At 44.4% G+C, this 24,417-nt stretch overlaps 1 protein-coding gene across 1 annotated transcript in view; it reads left to right on the forward strand.

The window, feature by feature from the left end:
* tenm4 (teneurin transmembrane protein 4) overlaps positions 1-24,417 on the forward strand; it is a 586,910-nt gene that overhangs the window by 125,113 nt on the left and 437,380 nt on the right. The gene's annotated exons all lie outside the window — the stretch shown is intronic.

Consider the following 24,417-nt stretch of genomic DNA (forward strand, 5'->3'; position numbering starts at 1 on the left):
GGATATTGTACCTTGGATAGAATGAAAGGATAGAACGAAGGATAGAACGAGTATTGGATAGAACTGGATAGAACTGGATAGAACTGGATATTGTACCTTGGACAGAACTGGATAGAACTGGATATTGTACCTTGGATAGAACTGGATATTGTACCTTGGATAGAACTGGATATTGTACCTTGGATAGAACTGGATAGAACTGGATATTGTACCTTGGATAGAACTGGATATTGTACCTTGGCTAGAACTGGATAGAACTGGAGAGAGCTGGATATTGTACCTTGGATAGAACTGGATAGAACTGGATATTGTACCTTGGACAGAACTGGATAGAACTGGATATTGTACCTTGGATAGAACTGGATATTGTACCTTGGATAGAACTGGATATTGTACCTTGGATAGAACTGGATATTGTACCTTGGATAGAACTGGATAGAACTGGATAGAACTGGATATTGTACCTTGGATAGAACTGGATAGAACTGGATATTGTACCTTGGATAGAACTGGATATTGTACCTTGGATAGAACTGGATATTGTACCTTGGATAGAACTGGATATTGTACCTTGGATAGAACTGGATAGAACTGGATATTGTACCTTGGATAGAACTGGATATTGTACCTTGGATAGAACTGGATAGAACTGGATATTGTACCTTGGATAGAACTGGATAGAACTGGATATTGTACCTTGGATAGAACTGGATATTGTACCTTGGATAGAACTGGATAGAACTGGATAGAACTGGATATTGTACCTTGTATAGAACTGGATATTGTACCTTTGATAGAACTGGATAGAACTGGATAGAACTAAATATTGTACCTTGGATAGAACTGGATAGAACTGGATATTGTACCTTGGATAGAACTGGATAGAACTGGATAGAACTGGATATTGTACCTTGGATAGAACTGGATATTGTATGTACATTTCTTGGTGGTCTGTTATGTACAGTGTGTGTGTGTATTCATGCTAAATGCTAGCTGATGAGAAGCATGGTAAAGCAGGCATATGAGTAGTTCTGGTGAACACTAGAATAGAGAGAAGGTGAACCTGCTTCACCTTTATGTTACAGGATCCCATCATATATACATACAGGATCCATCAGATATACATACAGGATCCATCAGATATACATACAGGATCCATCAGATATACATACAGGATCCATCAGATATACATACAGGATCCATCAGATATACATACAGGATCCATCAGATATACATACAGGATCCATCAGCTATACATACAGGATCCATCAGATATACATACAGTATCCATCAGATATACATACAGGATCCCATCAGATATACATACAGGATCCCATCAGATATACATACAGGATCCATCAGATATACCTACAGGATCCATCAGATATACATACAGGATCCATCAGATATACATATAGGATCCATCAGATATACATACAGGATCCATCAGATATACATACAGGATCCATCAGATATACATACAGGATCCATCAGATATACATACAGGATCCATCAGATATACATACAGGATCCATCAGATATACATACAGGATCCATCAGATGCACAGTGCATTCGGAAAGTATTCAGACCTCTTCCCTTTTTCCACATTTTGTTACGTTACAGCCTTAATCTAAAATGGATTTAAAAAATAATAATAATTGTCAATCTACACACATTACCCCATAATGACGAAGCGAAAACAGGTATTTACAAATCTTTGCAAATGTATTCAAAATAAAAAACAAAAATACCTTATTTACATAAGTATTCAGACCCTTTGCTATGAGACTCGAAATTGAGCTCAGGTGCATCCTGTTTCCATTGATCATCCTTGATGTTTCTACAACCTGATTGGAGTCCACCTGTGGTAAATGTAATTGCTTGGACATGATTTGGAAAGGCACACACCTGTCTATATAAGGTCCCACAGTTGTCAGAGCAAAAACGAAGCCATGAGGTCGAAGGAATTGTCCGTAGAGCTCCGAGACAGGATTGTGCCGAGGCATAGATCTGGGGAAGCGTACCAAAAAATGTCTGCAGCATTGAAGGTCCTCAAGAACACAGTGGCTTCCATCATTCTTAAATGGAAGTTTGGAACCACCAAGACTCTTCCTAGAGCTAGCCACCTGGCCAAACTGAGCAATCAGGGGAGAAGGGCCTTGGTCAGGGAGGTGACCAAGAACCCGATGGTCACTCTGACAGAGCTCCAGAGTTCCTCTGTGGAGATGGGAGAAACTTCCAGAAGGACAACCATCTCTGCAGCACTCCACCAATCAGGCCCTTAAGGTAGAGTGGCCAGACAGAAGCCACTCCTCAGTAGAAGGCACATGACAGGCCACTTGGAGTTTGCCAAAAGGCACCTAAAGGACTCTCAGAACATGAGAAACAAGATTCTCTGGTCTGATGAAACCAAGATTAAACTCTTTGGCCTGAATGCCAAGTGTCACGTTTGGAGGAAACCTGGCACCATCCCTACGGTGAAGCATGGTGGTGGCAGCATCATGCTGTGGGGATGTTTTTCAGCGGCAGGGACTGGGAGACTAGTCAGGATCAAGGGAAAGATGAACAGAGCAAAGTACAGAGAGATCCTTGATGAAAACCTGCTCCAGAGTGCTCAGGACCTCAGACTGGGGTGAAGGTTCACCTTCCAACAGGACAACGACCCTAAGCACACAGCCATGACAAAGCAGGAGTGGGTTCAGGACAAGTCTCTGAATGTCCTTGAGTGGCCCAGCCAGAGCCTGGACTTGAACCCGATCAAACATCTCTGGAGAGACCTGAAAATAACTGTGCAGCGAAGCTCCTCATCCAACCCGACAGAGCTTGAGAGGATCTGCAGAGAAGAATGGGAGAAACTCCCCAAATACAGGTGTGCCAAGCTTGTAGCGTCATACCCTTGAAGACTCAAGGCTGTAATCGCTGCCAAAGGTCCTTCAACAAAGTACTGAGTAAAGGGTCTGAATACTTATGTAAATGTGATATTAAAGTTTTATGTTTTATACATTTGCAAAAATGTACATAAACCAGTTTTTGCTTTGTCATTATGGGGTATTGTGTGTAGATTGATGAGGAAAAAAAACTATTTAATCAATTTTAGAATAAGGCTGTAACGCAACAAAATGTCGCAAAAGTCAAGGGGTCTGAATACTTTTAGAATGCACTGTACATAACTACTACATACAGGATCCATCAGATATACATAACTACTACATACATAACTACTACCCACCTGACAGGTGTGGCATATCAAGAAGCAGATTAAACAGCATGATCATTACACAGGTGCACCTTGTGCTGGGGACAATAAAAGGCCACTCTAAAATGTGCAGTTTTGTCACACAACACAATGCCACAGATGTCTCAAGTTTTGAGGGAGCATGAAATTGGAATTCTTACCTCAGGAATGTCCACCAGAGCTATTGGCAGATAATTGAATATTCATTTATCTACCAATAAGCCTCCTCGAACGTCGGTTTAGAGAATTTGGCAGTACTTCCAACCGAACTCACAATCGCAGACCATGTCTATGGCGTCGTGTGGGCGAGCAGTTTGCTGATGTCAACATCGTGAACAGAGTGCCCCATGGTGGCGGTGGGGTTATGGTATGGGCAGGCCCATTTTTTTTTAAAGGTATCTGTAACGAATAGATACATATCTGTTTTCCCAGTCATCTGAAATCCATAGATTCGGGCCTAATGAATTCATTTAAATTGACTGATTTCCTCATATGAACTGTAACTCAGTAACATTTTTGAAATTGTTGCATGTTGCGTTTTATATTTTTGTTCAGTATACATAACTACTACATACCGTATCGACGTGTTTAGTGTTAATGGGTTAAAATATGAATGATGTAGTGAGGAATCATTCCAGAACTCAATGCTGCTTCTTCATATAACTTGTGATAGTATTATAATTAGTTTACCCTGTGCTCTGGATAAGAGCGTCTGCTAAATGATGTAAATGTAAATGTACAAATATGTATTGAAATGACAATGTGCCACATTGTCCTTGAGATCAGCAAGACTCAAAAGATACTAATTTACATATTGAGACTTCTTATTAATTGTTGAATAATTCATTAGGTAGTGTTACTCTATGGCTTTTCCCCTGGTATGCAACGAGTTAATTTTTAAGATGAAAGTGACGGCCATTTTGTTTTTTGTGCAGTGTTTCTCTTACAGTTGTATAGGGTGGGGCAGCTCCCTACCTACCTCTGTTTCCCCCGACCTAAAACAATTTGGATTCAATCGATTTCAATTGAATAACTTACATAAAACTTTGAATGTTGATTTCGGTTGTCCTTGTATTGTGCCCTGCTTGGTTTTGTGAATAAGAGAAAACCTCTGTTCTATTTTCACAACATGGAACCCATTGGTCCACCAGCAGACAGACCTATTAAGTGATTCTTTCCCTCTAATTGTTTGATATGTACGACCCAGGGACCTACTACAGCCTGACCAGAGTGTACGACCCAGGAGACAGACATATTACAGCCTGACCAGAGTGTACGACCCAGGAGACAGACATATTACAGCCTGACCAGAGTGTACGACCCAGGAGACAGACATATTACAGCCTGACCAGAGTGTACGACCCAGGGACCTACTACAGCCTGACCAGAGTGTACGACCCAGGAGACAGACATATTACAGCCTGACCAGAGTGTACGACCCAGGAGACAGACATATTACAGCCTGACCAGAGTGTACGACAGGAGACAGACAGCTGACCAGGACCCAGGAGACAGACATATTACAGCCTGACCAGAGTGTACGACCCAGGAGACAGACATATTACAGCCTGACCAGAGTGTACGACCCAGGAGACAGACATATTACAGCCTGACCAGAGTGTACGACCCAGGAGACAGACATATTACAGCCTGACCAGAGTGTACGACCCAGGAGACAGACATATTACAGCCTGACCAGAGTGTACGACCCAGGAGACAGACATATTACAGCCTGACCAGAGTGTACGACCCAGGAGACAGACATATTACAGCCTGACCAGAGTGTACGACCCAGGAGACAGACATATTACAGCCTGACCAGAGTGTACGACCCAGGAGACAGACATATTACAGCCTGACCAGAGTGTACGACCCAGGGACCTACTACAGCCTGACCAGAGTGTACGACCCAGGAGACAGACATACTACAGCCTGACCAGAGTGTACGACCCAGGAGACAGACATATTACAGCCTGACCAGAGTGTACGACCCAGGAGACAGACATATTACAGCCTGACCAGAGTGTACGACCCAGGAGACAGACATATTACAGCCTGACCAGAGTGTACGACCCAGGAGACAGACATATTACAGCCTGACCAGATTAATCATGACAGGTTCCATTAAGCCCCCTTTAATATCTGTTTATATACTTTGGAGAAGAAAACGTCTCTGAGAGAATAAAATCCTTTAGTCTTTGACCTCTCCAGAACGCATATTAAACCTTTAATTAGATATTACAGTAATAGAAATATCATATCCTCTTCTGTGATTGGCTAAAGATGGTTGCATCCCAAATGGCACCCTATTGGCTGTTGCCTAGCTACATAGGGGGCACCCACAGGGCCCTGGTCAAAAGTAATGCACTGTAAAGGGAATGAGGTACCATTTGGGACGCACAGATAGTGGTGATTAATATGACGTGCTGGTTATGAGGCGTGTATGAGTGGACACGGATGACTAGGCTTGGCCTGTGGCAGGTTGGTGACATCAGAGGTAGAAGATACAGGAACGGATGCAGCTTTTCTCTTTCCATCTCTCCATCTCTCCATCTTTCCATCTCTCCATCTCTCCATCTCTCCATCTCTCCATCTTTCCATCTCTCCATCTCTCCATCTCTCCATCTTTCCATCTCTCCATCTCTCCATCTCTCCATCTCTCCATCTCTCCATCTTTCCATCTCTCCATCTTTCCATCTCTCCATCTCTCCATCTTTCCATCTCTCCATCTCTCCATCTCTACATCTCTCCATCTTTCCATCTTTCCATCTCTCCATCTCTCCATCTTTCCATCTTTCCATCTCTCCATCTCTCCAACTCTCAGTTTTTCTCCCTGCTTCCGAAATGGCACCCTATTCCCTATATAGTGCACTACTTTTGGTCAGAACCCTGTGGGCTGATAGTGCACTATATATATAGGGAATAGGGTGCCATGTGGGAGGCAATCTCTGTCTCTCTGAGGCTTGATGCTTCTAAATTGCCCCCCCAGGGCCCAATGAGGATCTGTGCTAGCAGAGAAATTCATTGCGCTCTGGGAAAGTGTCACGATGAAACATGTCAAGTCTGGACCGGATTGAGCCTGTGTGGGGTGTTGGAAAAAGCACAATACTGACTTCTTCTTCCTCTCTTACTATGTATGGAAAAGTGACCACGTTAACATGTGTAGCTTAAGAAACAAGGTTCATGAAATCAACAATTTTGCTAGTAACAGATGACATTCATATTCTGACAATCTCTGACAATCACTTAGATAATACCTTTGATGATACAGTGGTAGCAATACGAGGTTATACCATTTACAGGAAAGATAGAAATGCCAGTGGTGGAGGTGTTGCTGTTTATATTCAGAACCAGATTCCTGTAAAGCTTAGAGAGGATCTCATGTTAAATACTGTTGAAGTAATATGGCTACAGGTTCATCTGCCTCACCTAAAGCCCATTCTGGTGGGAAGCTGCTATAGACCACGAAGTGCTAACAGTCAGCATCTGGATAACATGTGTGAAATGCTTGATAATGTATGTGATATCAACTGAGAGGTATACTTTCTGGGTGATTTAAATACTGACTGGCGTTCATCAAGCTGCCCACTCAAGAAAAAGCTTCAAACTGTAACCAGTGCCTGCAACACGGTTCAGGTTATCTGTCAACCTACCAGGGTAGTTACAAACAGCATAGGAATGAAATAATCAGCATGTATTGATCACATCGTTACTAATGCTGCAGAAATTAGCTTGAAAGCAGTATCCAGATCCATCGAATGTAGTGATCACAATATAGTAGCCATATCTAGGAAAACCAAAGTTCCAAAGGCTGGGCCTAATATAGTGTATAAGAGGTCATACAGTACGTTTTGTAGTGATTCATATGTTCAGGTAAAGAATATAGTAGTAGTAGTAGTAGTAGTAGCTGTAGTAGCAGTGGTAGTAGTAGTAGTAGTAGTAGTAGTAGTAGTAGTAGTAGTAGTAGTAGTAATAGTAGCAGTAGTAGTAGTAGTAGTAGCAGTAATAGTAGTAGTAGTAGCAGCCCTAGTAGCATCATACTGTATTTGTCTGTAGGAAACTAGACATGCTTCTAAATTGCTTTTTATTCCAGTCAGCCAAGCAGAAAGAGTACTTGCGTTTGCCATTTAATCTAGTAATGCCTAATAACATACATTTCATATATGGCAAGTTAATTAAAATCCATTGAGCTGCTTTGCTTGCTTGTGCTTTAATCTCTTTAAATCAACAAACTGTTTACTTTCCCTCTAATGTATTCAAGCCTGAGGCCACTCTACCTCCTCTCTACATGTGACCAGCCTGACCCTGCTGTATTGAAGCCTGAGACCATGGATCCCCATTAGTTCCTGCCAAGGCAGCAGCTACTCTTCCTGGGGTTTATTATGGATCCCCACTAGTTCCTGCCAAGGCAGCAGCTACTCTTCCTGGGGTTTATTATGGATCCCCATTAGTTCCTGCCAAGGCAGCAGCTACTCTTCATGGGGTTTATTATGGATCCCCATTAGTTCCTGCCAAGGTAGCAGCTACTCTTCCTGGGGTTTATTATGGATCCCCATTAGTTCCTGCCAAGGCAGCAGCTACTCTTCCTGGGGTTTATTATGGATCCCCATTAGTTCCTGCCAAGGCAGCAGCTACTCTTCCTGGGGTTTATTATGGATCCCCATTAGTTCCTGCCAAGGCAGCAGCTACTCTTCCTGGGGTTTATTATGGATCCCCATTAGTTCCTGCCAAGGCAGCAGCTACTCTTCCTGGGGTTTATTATGGATCCCCATTAGTTCCTGCCAAGGCAGCAGTTACTCTTCCTGGGGGTTTATTATGGATCCCCATTAGTTCCTGCCAAGGCAGCAGCTACTCTTCCTGGGGTTTATTATGGATCCCCATTAGTTCCTGCCAAGGCAGCAGCTACTCTTCCTGGGGTTTATTACGGATCCCCATTAGTTCCTGCCAAGGCAGCAGCTACTCTTCCTGGGGTTTATTATGGATCCCCATTAGTTCCTGCCAAGGCAGCAGCTACTCTTCCTGGGGTTTATTATGGATTCCCATTAGTTCCTGCCAAGGCAGCAGCTACCCTTCCTGGGGTTTATTACGGATCCCTATTAGTTTCTGCCAAGGCAGCAGCTACTCTTCCTGGGGTTTATTACGGATCCCCATTAGTTCCTGCCAAGGCAGCAGCTACTCTTCCTGGGGTTTATTATGGATCCCCATTAGTTCCTGCCAAGGCAGCAGCTACTCTTCCTGGGGTTTATTATGGATCCCCACTAGTTCCTGCCAAGGCATCAGCTACTCTTCCTGGGGTTTATTACGGATCCCCATTAGTTCCTGCCAAGGCAGCAGTTACTCTTCCTGGGGGTTTATTATGGATCCCCATTAGTTCCTGCCAAGGCATCAGCTACTCTTCCTGGGGTTTATTACGGATCCCCATTAGTTCCTGCCAAGGCAGCAGTTACTCTTCCTGGGGTTTATTACGGATCCCCATTAGTTCCTGCCAATGCAGCAGCTACTCTTCCTGGGGTTTATTATGGATCCCCACTAGTTCCTGCCAATGCAGCAGCTACTCTTCCTGGGGTCCGGCAAAATTAAGGCAGTTTATACACATTTTAAAACATTACAATACATTCACAACCCACTGTGTGCCCTCAGGTCCCTACTCCACCACTACCACATATCTACAGTACAAACTCCATGTGTACGTGTGTGTATAGTGCGAATGTTATCATGTGTGTGCATGTGTCTGTGCCTATGTTTGTGTTGCTTCACAGTCCCCGCTGTTCCATAAGGTGCATTTTTATCTGTTTTTTAAATCCCATCCATAGCCTACATGATATTGCACCAAACCTCCTTTAGATAGCAATTCTTGTTTTTATGCAGTCTTGCACACAGAGGACATTTCATTTGACGATGTTAGATTTTAAATGAAAATAGCCCCCCCAGTGCTGATTCTGCTAATGGTTTGAATTATGGACAGTTAGTAGTGATGTTTCTTGCATGGAGCATGCTCAAATCTCCCCAGCTCTGGCACTCAGTACTAGGATGTGACAGGTCCAGATTAGTGTGTGTTTTTGCCTGCTAGTGTGTGTGTGTGTGTGTGTGTGTGTGTGTGTGTGTGTGTGTGTGTGTGTGTGTGTGTGTGTGTGTGTGTGTGTGTGTGTGTGTGTGTGTGTGTGTGTGTGTGTGTGTGTGTGTGTGTGTGTGTGTGTGTGTGTGTGTGTCTGTGTGTGTGTCTGTGTGTGTGTCTGTGTCTGTGTCTGTGTCTGTGTCTGTGTCTGTGTCTGTGTGTGTGTGTGTGTGTGTGTGTGTGTGTGTGTGTGTGTGTGTGTGTGTGTGTGTGTTTCTGCAGGCGGAGGGATAGCTGCTGTACTGTAGAGTAGTCTGCCCAATCAAACTTTATTTAGATGCACATTTATTACAGAGAATGCCAGATTTAGGGTATAGAGTAGAGAGGACAGTTACTGTAGATGATTTAGGGTATAGAGTAGAGAGGACAGTTACTGTAGATGATTTAGATTATAGAGTAGAGAGGACAGTTACTGTAGATGATTTAGGGTATAGAGTAGAGAGGACAGTTACTGTAGATGATTTAGGGTATAGAGTAGAGAGGACAGTTACTGTAGATGATTTAGGGTATAGAGTAGAGAGGACAGTTACTGTAGATGATTTAGGGTATATAGTAGAGAGGACAGTTACTGTAGATGATTTAGGGTATAGAGTAGAGAGGACAGTTACTGTAGATGATTTAGGGTATAGAGTAGAGAGGACAGTTACTGTAGAAGATTTAGGGTATAGAGTAGAGAGGACAGTTACTGTAGATGATTTAGGGTATAGAGTAGAGAGGACAGTTACTGTAGATGATTTAGGGTATAGAGTAGAGAGGAGAGTTACTGTAGATGATTTAGGGTATAGAGTAGAGAGGACAGTTACTGTAGATGATTTAGGGTATAGAGTAGAGAGGACAGTTACTGTAGATGATTTAGGGTTTAGAGTAGAGAGGACAGTTACTGTAGATGATTTAGGGTATAGAGTAGGAGTAGAGTAGGGGGTAGGAGCTGGATCTTGGGGTAGGAGCTGGATCTGGGGGTAGGAGCTGGATCTCGGGGTAGGAGCTGGATCTCGGGGTAGGAGCTGGATCTGGGGATAGGAGCTGGATCTTGGGGTAGGAGCTGGATCTTGGGGTAGGAGCTGGATCTGGGGGTAGGAGCTGGATCTTGGGGTAGGAGCTGGATCTGGGGGTAGGAGCTGGATCTGGGGGTAGGAGCTGGATCTTGGGGTAGGAGCTGGATCTGGGGGTAGGAGCTGGATCTGGGGGTAGGAGCTGGATTTTGGGGTAGGAGCTGGATCTGGTTGACTTCATACTGCAGTTGTCTGTTTAGAGCCAAACCAGAGAGGGACCCATAGTTATGTTTCATATGGCACCCAATCCCCCATTAAGTGGACCGTTTTTACCAGGGCCCATAGGGCTGGTCAAAAGTAGTGCGCTATATAGGGAATATAGTGCACTATATATAGCGGCAGGTAGCTCAGTGGTTAAGAGCGTTGTGCCAGTAACCGAAAGGTCGCTGGTTCTAATCCCCGAGCCAACTAGGTGAAAAATCTGTCGATGTGCCCTTGAGCAAGGCACTTAATTGCTCCTGTAAGTCGCTCTGGATAAGAGCGTCTGCTAAATGACATAAATGTAATGGGACGCACCCTTAGTTGTAGTTCGCATACTTAGACTGATCTAAATGGGGTTGACTATCAAAGGGATAATGTCATGAAAAGAAGCGAGCCACATGCCACTCGTTTGTCTTGGAGTAAATACACTGTCATGTTGTTTAATGTGCACCATAGTGAGTGTTCCATGATTCTTTACATAATACATCAATACGTCTTGGAGGGAAAATGTTTTCTTCTGACTCCCCATTTGGAACGATGCTGCTGAGTCCTTTTCATATAGTTTGATTGTTACCAACTGGCTAGGATTCTTCCGTTAGCACGGCTGGTGTGTGTGTGTGTGTGTGTGTGTGTGTGTGTTCTTGCATGTGTGTGGGAGTGTTGATATTTCATTCTTTCAGTCTCTGTAAGGTGGATATTCTCATATAGGTGTTGCTTTTGTCAAGGTGTGAAAGGGCAGTGTGGAGCACAATAGAGATTGCATCATCTTTGGATCTGTTGGGGCGGTATGCATATTGGAGTGGGTCTAGGGTTTCTGGGATAATGGTGTTGATGTGAGCCATGACCAGCAGTTCAAAGCACTTCATGGCTACATATGTGAGTGCTACGGGTCGGTAGTCATTTAGGCAGGTTATCTTAGTGTTCTTGGGCACAGGGACTATGGTGGTCTGCTTGAAACATGTTGGTATTACAGACTCAGACAGGGAGAGGTTGAAAATGTCAGTGAAGACACTTGCCAGTTGGTCAGCGCATGCTCGGAGTACACGTCCTGGTAATCCGTCTGGCCCTGCGGCCTTGTGAATGTTGACCTGTTTAAAGGTCTTCCTCACATCGGCTACGGAGAGCGTGATCACACAGTCATCCGGAACAGCTGATGCTCTCATGCATGTTTCAGTGTTACTTGCCTCAAAGCGAGCATAGAAGTAATTTAGCTCGTCTGGTAGGCTCGTGTCACTGGGCAGCGCGGCTGTGCTTCCCTTTGTAGTCTGTAATAGTTTGCAAGCCCTGCCACATCCGACGAGTGTCGGAGCCAGTGTAGTACGATTCAATCTTAGTCCTGTATTGACGCTTTGTCTGTTTGATGGTTCGTCGGAGGGCATAGCAGGATTTCTTATAAGCATCCGGGTTTGAGTCCCGCTTCTTGAAAGTGCCAGCTCTACCCTTTAGCTCAGTGTGGATGTTGCCTGTAATCCATGGTTCTGGTTGGGGTATGTACGTACGGTCACTGTGGGTACAACGTCATCGATGCACTTATTGATGAAGCCAGTGACTGATGTGGTGTACTCCTCAATGCCATCGGAATAATCCCGGAACATGTTCCATTCTGTGCTAGCAAAACAGTCCTGTAGCTTAGCATCTGCTTCATTTGACCACTTCTTTATTGACTGAGTCACTGGTGCTTCCTGCTTTAGTTTTAGCTTGTAAGCAGGAATCAGGAGGATAGAATTATGGTCAGATTTGCCGAATGGAGGGCGAGGGAGAGCTTTGTATGCGTCTCTGTGTGTGGAGTAAAGGTGGTCTAGAGTTTTTTTTCCCTCTGGTTGCACATTTAACATGCTGGTAGAAATGAGGTAAAACAGATTTAAGTTTCCCTGCATTAAAGTCCCCGGCCACTAGGAGCGCCGCCTCTGGATGAGCGTTTTCCTGTTTGCTTATGGCCTTATACAGCTCTTTGAGTGCGGTCTTAGTGCCAGCATCGGTTTGTGGTGGTAAATAGACAGCTATGAAAAATATAGATGAAAACTCTCTTGGTAAATAGTGGGGTCTACAGCTTATCATGAGATACTCTACCTCAGGCGAGCAAAACCTTGAGACTTCCTTAGATATCGTGCACCAGCTGTTTTTTTACAAATATACACAGACCGCTACCCCTTGTCTTACCAGAGGCTGCTGTTCTATCCTGCCGGTACAGTGTATAACCCGTCAGCTGTATGTTATTCATGTCTTCGTTCAGCCACGACTCAGTGAAACATAAGATATTACAGTTTTTAATGTCCCGTTGGTAGGATATTCCTGCCTGCAGTTCGTCCACTTTATTATCAAGCGATTGTAAGTTGGCCAATAGTATCGATGGCAAAGGAAGATTAGCCACTCGTCACTTACCAGGCACCCCGATCTCCTTCCGCGATATCTCCTTTTCTTTCTACTGCAAATGACGGGGATGAGGGCCCTGTCGGGTGTCTGGAGCAAATCCCTCTCGTCTAAAGAAAAATTATTCGTCCAGTTCAAGGTGAGTAATCGCTGTTCTGATGTCCAGAAGCTATTTTCGGTCATAAGAGACGGTAGCAGCAACATTATAAGTTACAAACAATGCGAAAAAACACACAAAATAGCACGGTTGGTTAAGAGTCCATAAAACGGAAGCCTTCCCCTCCGGCGCCATCTTTACTGGTAGGCTAGCTATTGATGTTGAGCTATGAGAAGAGAGGGGTTAGACACGCTACAGAGTCACACAGTTGATGATCATTACCTGTTCTGTCTGTCCATTGTTACCCGGCTTTACAGGAGGCCATTTACAGGAGGCCATTTACAGGAGGCCATTTACAGTTAACTGCATGTCTGCTTATGTCTCTGCGTGCAATTTGAAGGAAGTTGCTAACTAGCATTAGCGCAATTGCTAACTAGCATTAGTAGAATGACTGTGAGTCTATTGTTATCTGCACGCGTGCTCGCAAAACTACCTCTAACTTCCTTCATACTGGACACAGAAACATACAAATTGTATCCACTAGTTCATCTGACTCTGGGGAGGTAGATAAAGGGCCTCGTTGCCAAAAATCCCAAAGTATGCCTTTCTCAGTCTGATGGCCTGTAGATAGAAGCTGTTTTTCAGTCTCTCTGTCCCAGCTTTGATGCACCTGTACTGTCTCCGCCTTCTAGATGGTATCGGGGTGAACAGGCCGTTGCTCGGGTGGCTGAGGTCCTTGATGATCTTCTTGGTCGTCCTCAAATCAAATCAAATCAAATCAAATCAAATTTTATTGGTCACATGCGCCGAATACAACAGGTGCAGACATTACAGTGAAATGCTTACTTACAGCCCTTAACCAACAGTGCATTTATTTTAAACAAAAAAGTAAGAATAAAACAACAACAAAAAAGTGTTGAGAAAAAAAGAGCAGAAGTAAAAATAAAGTGACAGTAGGGAGGCTATATATACAATAGAATAAAGTGACAGTAGGGAGGCTATATATACAGGGGGGTACCGTTGCATAGTCAATGTGCGGGGGCACCGGCTAGTTGAGGTAGTTGAGGTAATATGTACATGTGGGTAGAGTTAAAGTGACTATGCATAAATACTTAACAGAGTAGCAGCAGCGTAAAAAGTATGGGGTGGGGGGGCAGTGCAAATAGTCCGGGTAGCCATGATTAGCTGTTCAGGAGTCTTATGGCTTGGGGGTAGAAGCTGTTGAGAAGTCTTTTGGACCTAGACTTGGCACTCCGGTACCGCTTGCCGTGCGGTAGCAGAGAGAACAGTCTATGACTAGGGTGACTGGAGTCTTTGACAATTTTGAGGGCCTTCCTCTGACACCTGTGACACCGGGTGCTGTAGATGTCCTGGAGGGCAGGCAATATGCACCCGGTGATGCGTTGGGCTGACCGCACCACCCTCTGGAGAGCCCTGCGGATGCTCTCAATGGTGCATCTGTAGAAGTTCGTGAGGGTCTTAGGGTCCAAGACACATTTCTTCAGCCTCCTGAGGTTGAATAAGTGCTGTTGAGCCTTCTTCACCACACTGCCTGTGTGAAGGGACCATCATTGATGTGCACGCTGAGGAACCTTCTCCCCTGTGGCCCCGTTGATGTGGATGGGGGCGTGCTCTCTCTGCTGTCTCCTGAAGTCCACAATCAGCTCTTTCATTTTGTTGACTTTGAGTGAGAGATTATTTTCCTGGCACCACTCCGCCAGGGCCCTCACCTCCTCCCTGTAGGCGGTCTCGTCATTGTTGGTAATCAAGCCTACTACTGTTGAGTCTTCAGCAAACTTGATGATTGAGTTGGAGGCGTGCTTGGCCACGCAGTCATGGGTGAACAGGGAGTACAGGAGGGGGAGGGAGCATGCACTCTTGTGGGCCCCCATGTTGAGGATTAGCGTGGCGGAGGTGTTGTTGCCTACCCTCACCACCTGGGGGCGGCCCGTCAGGAAGTCCAGGACCCAGTTGCACAGGGCGGGGTTCAGACCCAGGGCCTCGAGCTTATTGATGAGCTTGGAGGGTACTATGGTATTGAATGCTGAGCTATAGTCAATGAACAGCATTCTTACATAGGTATTCCTCTTGTCCAGATGGGATAGGGCAGTGTGCAGTGCGATGGCAATTGCATCATCTGTGGATCTTTTGGGGCGGTATGAAAATTGAAGTGGGTCTAGGGTGTCAGGTAAGGTGGAGGTGATATGATCCTTAACTAGCCTCTCAAAGCACTTAATGATGACAGAAGTGAGTGCTTCGGGGTGATAGTAATTTAGTTCAGTTACCTTTGCTTTCTTGGGTACAGGAACAATGGTGTATAACTTGAAACAAGTGGGATAGGGAGAGATTGAATATGTCCGTAAAGACACCAGCCAACTGAGCGATGGTCTGGTTTCTACATTCACTTACATGTTTCTCTGCATGATTTAACAGCAGAACATCCATCAGAGTCTCCCTATCTAAGGCACCGTGCTAGCTAGCTGCTGTTAATGTGAGTCTCCCTATCTAAGGCACCGTGATAGCTAGCTGTTGTTAATGTGAGTCTCCCTGCTCTAAGGCACCGTGCTAGCTAGCTGCTGTTAATGTGAGTCTCCCTATCTAAGGCACCGTGCTAGCTAGCTGTTGTTAATGTGAGTCTCCCTGCTCTAAGGCACCGTGATAGCTAGCTGCTGTTAATGTGAGTCTCCCTGCTCTAAGGGACCGTGATAGCTAGCTGTTGTTAATGTGAGTCTCATCCAAGCTGCTGTTGTTAATGTGAGTCTCCCTGCTCTAAGGCACCGTGATAGCTAGCTGCTGTTAATGTGAGTCTCCCTGCTCTAAGGGACCGTGATAGCTAGCTGCTGTTAATGTGAGTCTCCCTGCTCTAAGGGACCGTGATAGCTAGCTGCTGTTAATGTGAGTCTCCCTGCTCTAAGGGACCGTGATAGCTAGCTGCTGTTAATGTGAGTCTCCCTGCTCTAAGGGACCGTGATAGCTAGCTGCTGTTAATGTGAGTCTCCCTGCTCTAAGGGACCGTGATAGCTAGCTGCTGTTAATGTGAGTCTCCCTGCTCTAAGGCACCGTGCTAGCTAGCTGTTGTTAATGTGAGTCTCCCTGCTCTAAGGCACCATGCTAGCTAGCTGCTGTTAATGTGAGTCTCCCTATCTAAGGCACCGTGATAGCTAGCTGTTGTTAATGTGAGTCTCCCTGCTCTAAGGCAGTGTCTGTGTGTGTGTGTGTGTGTGTGTGTGTGTGTGTGTGTGCGCACGTGTGCTTGCGTGTGTGTGTGGGAGTGTTGAGATGTCATGCTTTCAGTCTCTGTAAGGTGGATATGCAGGCTAGCTATTGATGTTGAGCTATGAGAAGAGAGGGGTTAGACACGCTACAGAGTCACACAGTTGATGATCATTACCTGTTCTGTCTGTCCACTGTTACCCGGCTTTACAGGAGGCCATTTACAGGAGGCCATTTACAGGAGGCCATTTACAGGAGGCCATTTACAGGAGGCCATTTACAGTGAACCGCGTGTCTGCTGAGTCTGCTTTTGCTGTTGGTAACACAAAACAAGTGAATGGGTTTTGCGTCAGTACACTGCACGTGCTTACCTTGTGGGTATTTAAGGTGAGAATAATCTACAGGACATTAATAGTTGTAGTTGTATTGAAGAGAGACGGTGGGTTTGGTTGTTAGCTCATTTCACAGTGAGGATTCTGTAGCTCTGTTAGTTGTTAGATCTCTTCCATCCTGGATGGTATTAGATGTCACCTTCAAGGTGCTGCCGACGCAGAGGGACCTTTGAACTGCTGAAAGATTGAGGTTAATAGCAGCTCCAGGGTGGTGCCCTATCAGAGGCTGGGGGAGGGAGGGAGGGAGGGAAGGAGGGAGGGAGGGAGGGAGGGAGGGTGTGTTTCTGTGTCTCTGTGTGTGTGTGTCTGTGTGTCTGTCTGTGTGTGTCTGTGTGTGTGTGTCTGTCTGTGTGTGTCTGTCTGTGTTTGTGTGTGTGTGTGTGTGTGTCTGTGTCTGTCTGTTTCTGTGTCTGTCTGTCTGTGTGTGTGTGTGTGTGTGTCTGTGTCTGTGTGTGTGTCTGTCTGTGTGTGTGTCTGTCTGTCTGTGTGTGTGTCTGTCTGTCTGTGTGTGTGTCTGTGTCTGTGTGTGTGTGTCTGTGTCTGTCTGTGTTGTGTGTGTGTGTGTGTGTGTGTGTGTGTGTCTGTCTGTGTGTGTGTGTCTGTCTGTGTGTGTGTGTGTGTGTGTGTGTGTCTGTGTGTGTGTGTGTGTGTCTGTGTGTGTGTGTCTGTCTGTGTGTGTCTGTGTGTGTCTGTGTGTGTCTGTGTGTGTGTGTCTGTGTGTGTCTGTGCGTGTGCTAGCGTGCGCCTGTGTTTGTGGACAGGGGAGGTTCTCCGTATGGAGATATAGCCCCAAACAAATCATCATCATGTTCTTGTAGTTTTCAGTGCATGAAGAGGGCTTTAGGGATGTTTACCTCATCACAACACAGTCACTCATCACATCACAGTCACTCATCACAACACAGTCACTCATCACAACACAGTCATTCATCACAACACAGTCACTTATCACAACACAGTTACTCATCACAACACAGTCACTCATCACAACACAGTCACTCATCACAACACAGTCACTCATCACAACACAGTCACTCATCACAACACAGTCATTCATCACAACACAGTCACTCATCACAACACAGTCATTCATCACAACACAGTCACTCATCACAACACAGTCACTCATCACAACACAGTCACTCATCACAACACAGTCACTCATCACAGCACAGTCACTCATCACAACACAGTCATTCATCACAACACAGTCATTCATCACAACACAGTCACTCATCACAACACAGTCACTCATCACAACACAATCACTCATCACAACACAGTCACTCATCACAACACATTCACTCATCACAACACAGTCACTCATCACAACACAGTCACTCATCACAACACAGTCACTCATCACAACACAGTCACTCATCACAACACAGTCATTCATCACAACACAGTCATTCATCACAACACAGTCACTCATCACAACACAGTCATTCATCACAACACAGTCATTCATCACAACACAGTCACTCATCACAACACAGTCACTCATCACAACACAGTCACTCATCACAACACAGTCACTCATCACAACACAGTCACTCATCACAACACAGTCACTCATCACAGCACAGTCACTCATCACAACACAGTCATTCATCACAACACAGTCATTCATCACAACACAGTCACTCATCACAACACAGTCACTCATCACAACACAATCACTCATCACAACACAGTCACTCATCACAACACATTCACTCATCACAACACAGTCACTCATCACAACACAGTCACTCATCACAACACAGTCACTCATCACAACACAGTCACTCATCACAACACAGTCATTCATCACAACACAGTCACTCATTACAACACAGTCATTCATCACAACACAGTCATTCAGCAGCCCTCATAATAAACTTGACAACAAGCTGAAACGAGGTGTTATTGCAGTACCAGATGGTATGTTCTTTGTTAATTCCCTTTCTGTGTTGTTATTGTTGGTGCTAGTTGCTGTATCAGTCTATGGTGCGTGTGTGCGTGTGTGTGCGTGTGTGTGTGTGTACAGCCAAACATGTTTATTCAGTCATTTTATCATGAGGACCTGTGATAAAACGTAGTGCACTACATAGGGAATAGGGTGCCATTTTGTCATTTGTGAGATGGTTAATGTATCTGACATAGAGACAATGTGTTATGTTTATGATTACCGTCGATGCAATGTCTTATTTGTGGCATTTGTGTTATGTTGGTCATGACTGACTGAAGGACAACCAAGCAATGTTGATAAACCATAATCACTCAGATGTTGTCCATTGTGTAGGCTAAAACCATGGGCTTGTACCATGGGCTAATACCATGGGCTAATACCATGGGCTAATACCACGGGCTAATACCATGGGCTTGTACCATGGGCTAATACCATGGGCTTGTACCATGGGCTAATACCATGGGCTTGTACCATGGGCTAATACCATGGGCTTGTACCAAGGGCTAATACCACGGGCTAATACCACGGGCTAATACCACGGGCTTATACCATGGGCTAATACCATGGGCTTATACCATGGGCTAATACCATGGGCTAATACCATTAGCTAATACCATGGGCTAATACCATGGGCTAATACCATTAGCTAATACCATGGGCTTATACCATGGGCTAATACCATGGGCTAATACCATGGGCTAATACCATGGGCTAATACCATGGGCTAATACCATGGGCTAATACCATGGGCTAATACCATGGGCTAATGCCATGGGCTAAAACCATGGGCTAATACCATTAGCTAATACCATGGGCTAATACCATGGGCTAATACCATGGGCTTATACCATCGGCTAATACCATGGGCTTGTACCATGGGCTAATACCACGGGCTTGTACCATGGGCTTGTACCATGGGCTAATACCACGGGCTAATACCACGGGCTAATACCACGGGCTAATACCACGGGCTTATACCATGGGCTAATACCACGGGCTAATACCATGGGCTTATACCATGGGCTAATACCATTAGCTAATACCATGGGCTAATACCATGGGCTAATACCATTAGCTAATACCACGGGCTAATACCATGGGCTAATACCATGGGCTAATACCATGGGCTAATACCATGGGCTAATACCATGGGCTAATACCATTGGCTAATACCATGGGCTAATACCATGGGCTAATACCATTAGCTAATACCATGGGCTTATACCATCGGCTAATACCATGGGCTAATACCATGGGCTAATACCATGGGCTTATACCATGGGCTAATACCATGGGCTAATACCATGGGCTAATACCATGGGCTAATGCCATGGGCTAAAACCATGGGCTAATACCATTAGCTAATACCATGGGCTAATACCATGGGCTAATACCATGGGCTTATACCATCGGCTAATACCTTGGGCTAATACCATGGGCTAATACCATGGGCTAATACCATGGGCTTATACCATGGGCTAATACCATGGGCTAATACCATGGGCTTGTACCATTAGCTAATACCATGGGCTAATACCATGGGCTAATACCATGGGCTAATACCATGGGCTAATACCATGGGCTAATACCATGGGCTAATACCATGGGCTAATGCCATGGGCTAATACCATGGGCTACATCAGGACACTGTGGCACCAGGGTAGAGGGATGAGCTCTGTCTGTATGTGATCTCGGCTCGGAGAGAAAGTGATGAGGGGATGATTCACTCGCAGGCGCACACAAACACGTCAGCATGCACGTACACACACACACACACACACACACACACACACACACACACACACACACACACACACATATATACACACACACACACACACACACAGACTGGAAGCATACACACACACACACACGCACACACACACACACATATATACACACACACACACTTACACACACACAGACTGGAAGCATACACACTCACACACACACACACACACATATATACACACACACACACACACGTCGAGCAGTAACGACTGTCTGAGCCAGACTGAATAATAATGCAATAATAACTTGACTGCATTGATAGGAAAATCTATTGTCAGATCTGAATGAGCATAACGGTGCCCCTGTGTTTACTGATAAACGGAATAACCATTCATTCCAACAAATCTATGCAACGCTACAATGAGCATGTCATTGTTTTCCTTAGGAGTGGAGAGGATGGAGAGAGAGAGAGGTGTTCAGTTATTTCTGACGTCTTAGGGCTGGATCGACTTACACAGAGAAATCTATCTGAACAATAATGGAGCCTAGTGGTTCGAGCGTTGGGCCAGTAACGAAAAGGTCACTGGTTCGAATCCCCGATGCAACTAGGTGAAAAATCTGCTGAGCAAGGGACTTAACCCTAATTGCCCCTGTAAGTTGCTCTGGATATGATTTAAATGGAAATGTATAGCATATTATTTTCACCATCTGAATATTGCATATTATTGATCTGGATATTCACATCTGTTTTTATGCTATATTTTGCTCTAGTAGATTCCTGAAGTAATTAAAATCATTATTCAATTGAGACAAAATTAACAACCTAAATGAGAAGAAATGTAAGAACTGGAAAAAACCGCTTGTGATTAATATGAACTCCACAGTACACAGACACACCTTTAAGAGCTGAGATCTTACTTAATTTAAGTAATTATTCCAGTTTATGGATTTAGCTTTTAGTAGCATGTAATCTACCAGGATTCACCTCAATGGTGCTTAGCTTGTAGAGTTACAGTGGGGAAAAAAAGTATTTAGTCAGCCACCAATTGTGCAAGTTCTCCCACTTAAAAAGATGAGAGAGGCCTGTAATTTTCATCATAGGTACACGTCAACTATGACAGACAAAATGAGAAAAACAAATCCAGAAAATCACATTGTAGGATTTTTAATGAATTTATTTGCAAATTATGGTGGAAAATAAGTATTTGGTCAATAACAAAAGTTTCTCAATTGTGATATACCCTTTGTTGGCAATGACACAGGTCAAACGTTTTCTGTAAGTCTTCACAAGGTTTTCACACACTGTTGCTGGTATTTTGGCCCATTCCTCCATGCAGATCTCCTCTAGAGCAGTGATGTTTTGGGGCTTTCGCTGTTCAACACGGACTTTCAACTCCCTCCAAAGATTTTCTATGGGGTTGAGATCTGGAGACTGGCTAGGCCACCCAGGACCTTGAAATGCTTCTACGAAGCCACTCCTTCGGTTGCCCGGGCGGTGTGTTTGGGATCATTGTCATGCTGAAAGACCCAGCCACGTTTAATCTTCAATGCCCTTGCTGATAGAAGGAGATTTTCACTCAAAATCTCACGATACATGGCCCCATTCATTCTTTCCTTTACACGGATCAGTCGTCCTGGTCCCTTTGCAGAACAACAGCCCCAAAGCATGATATTTCCACCCCCATGTTTCACAGTAGGTATGGTGTTCTTTGGATGCAACTCAGCATTCTTTGTCCTCCAAACACGACAAGTTGAGTTTTTACCAAAAATTTATATTTTGGTTTCGTCTGACCATATGACATTCTCCCAATCCTCTTCTGGATCATCCAAATGCACTCTAGCAAACTTCAGACGGGCCTGGACATGTACTGGCTTAAGCAGGGGGACACGTCTGGCACTGCAGGATTTGAGTCCCTGGCGGCGTAGTGTGTTACTGATGGTAGGCTTTGTTACTTTGGTCCCAGCTCTCTGCAGGTCATTCACTAGGTCCCCCCGTGTGGTTCTGGGATTTTTGCTCACCGTTCTTGTGATTATTTTGACCCCACGGGGTGAGATCTTGCGTGGAGCCCCAGATCGAGGGAGATTATCAGTGGTCTTGTATGTCTTCCATTTCCTAATAATTGCTCCCACAGTTGATTTCTTCAAACCAAGCTGCTTACCTATTGCAGATTCAGTCTTCCCAGCCTGGTGCAGGTCTACAATTTTGTTTCTGGTGTCCTTTGACAGCTCTTTGGTCTTGGCCATAGTGGAGTTTGGAGTGTGACTGTTTGAGGTTGTGGACAGGTGTCTTTTATACTGATAACAAGTTCAAACAGGTGCCATTAATACAGGTAACGAGTGGAGGACAGAGGAGCCTCTTAAAGAAGAAATTACAGGTCTGTGAGAGCCAGAAATCTTGCTCGTTTGTAGGTGACCAAATACTTATTTTCCACCATAATTTGCAAATAAATTCATAAAAAATCCTACAATGTACTTTTCTGGAGAAAAAAAATTCTCAATTTGTCTGTCATAGTTGACGTGTACCTATGATGAAAATTACAGGCCTCTCTCATCTTTTTAAGTGGGAGAACTTGCACAATTGGTGGCTGACTAAATACTTTTTTTCCCCCCACTGTATGTAGTGTTGAGGAGGAATCCACATTAAACGATATGTTCTCTCATGTTCCCAGCCTCTTGTGTGGTCTGTTACATTCAATATAGATATTCTAGGTGTTTTTATTAACGAATGCAGTATTTAATTTAGACTTTCGACAGTATATTAGGGTGCTGGGTGCATTTGATATAGTTACTGGTTTGGCTACCTGCTGAGATGGAGAGAACACATTCTGTTCTATACAACAGTTAGAAGATTCCACGTAGAAACACTTAGAAGATTCTAAAGAGTGTTTTGATTGGACTTCTTCACATCCAAGTGGGATTCAACGTGGATGCTTGTCTTGTGTCACAGACAGACAGAGAGAGATATGAAGGAGCTGAAAGACTCTAAACATTGTTGTGATGAGTACTGAGGATATGAAGAGGATGAGGGAAAATCATTGGTCACAACCAGAGAGAGCCAGAGATGTGAAGGCGCTGAAAGACTCTCTCAGCAGAATAACACTTCAAAGCTTTAGAGTCACCAGTGGATTGGATAAACTCGCCAACTTCAGCCATGATTAATTACACTGCACTCCCCCAGTTTGGTTTCCTCTAAGAACTTCAGATGTATTTGTTGCTGCTCAGGTCCATGATTAGCTGTGGAGGTATTATCTTGCTAATTTGCTTGGTAAATTGCAGGATTTTAGTGGTCCTAGTGGACAGTTTGGGATGTTATCTGCTCTGTGCCATACTCTCTCTCTCTCTCTCTCTCTCTCTCTCTCTCTCTCTCTCTCTCTCTCTCTCTCTCTCTCTCTTCTCTCTTTTGCTGCTCTCTCTCTCTCTCTCTCTCTCTCTCCCTTCCAGGCAGAATAAAGCAAACACAAAGATTTTGAATAGTGAACCCAGGTTACCCAAGCGTTTTCGTTAAGTGTTTACTTTAAGGAATACTTTTCCCTAAGGGAATAGTATAAGGGTGCTGCACAGAGCACTTCCTTAGTTCAGGGCATAATTTAAGGGTTTTACGGTAGTTTGAACGGCAGAAAGAGTCTCTGTTTACCATGGAGATTACCTGATTTACTGACTGAATGTCTCGTCAAAGAGATCACATTTACTGAACAAAAATATAAACGCAACATGTAAAGTGTTGGTCCCATGTTTCATCAGATGAAATAAAAGACCAATCTGCACAAAAATCTTCTTTCTCTAATATTTTGTGACCAAATGTGTTTACATCCCTGTTAGTGAGCATTTCTTCTTTGCCAAGATAATCCATCCACCTGACAGGTGTGGCATATCAAAAAGCTGATTAAACAGCATGATCATTACACAGGTGCACCTTGTGCTGGGGACAATAAAAGGCCACTCTAAAATGTGCAGTTTTGTCACACAACACAATGCCGCAGATGTCTCAAGTTTTGAGGGAGTGTGCAATTGGCATGCTGACTGCAGGAATGTCCATCAGAGCTGTTGCCAGAGAAT

The sequence above is a fragment of the Coregonus clupeaformis genome, chromosome 5 (genome assembly GCF_020615455.1).
Source record: "Coregonus clupeaformis isolate EN_2021a chromosome 5, ASM2061545v1, whole genome shotgun sequence".
In the NCBI taxonomy this organism is placed as follows: Eukaryota; Metazoa; Chordata; class Actinopteri; order Salmoniformes; family Salmonidae; genus Coregonus; species Coregonus clupeaformis.